Source organism: Phaethon lepturus, unplaced genomic scaffold, assembly GCF_000687285.1.
Source record: "Phaethon lepturus isolate BGI_N335 unplaced genomic scaffold, ASM68728v1 scaffold33032, whole genome shotgun sequence".
Lineage (NCBI taxonomy): Eukaryota > Metazoa > Chordata > Aves > Phaethontiformes > Phaethontidae > Phaethon > Phaethon lepturus.
Window position 1 is genome coordinate 1 of NW_010521780.1, and position 277 is coordinate 277.

Sequence of the window (277 nt, forward strand, 5' to 3'; positions counted from 1 at the left end):
GGTCATGCGTCTGCTGTCCAGGTTCCACGTCCATTTTGGCCATAGGCACATGTTTTCCGTGGGGCTCATGTCATCGGCGAGGCTCCTTTACAGACAACCGCTAGTCGCCCCCAGCCGGCCCCACGCGAGAGCGCCCGGCCATGGCGTGCCTGGGTGTAAGGCACGTGGTGCAAAGAGGGAGCAGAGGAGACGGGAACCACTTGTTCCAGTCAGGAATCCCTCACGTGAGACCAGTAACTCAGCTTCTGACCCTGCAGAGACTGGCGGGTGGAGGAGG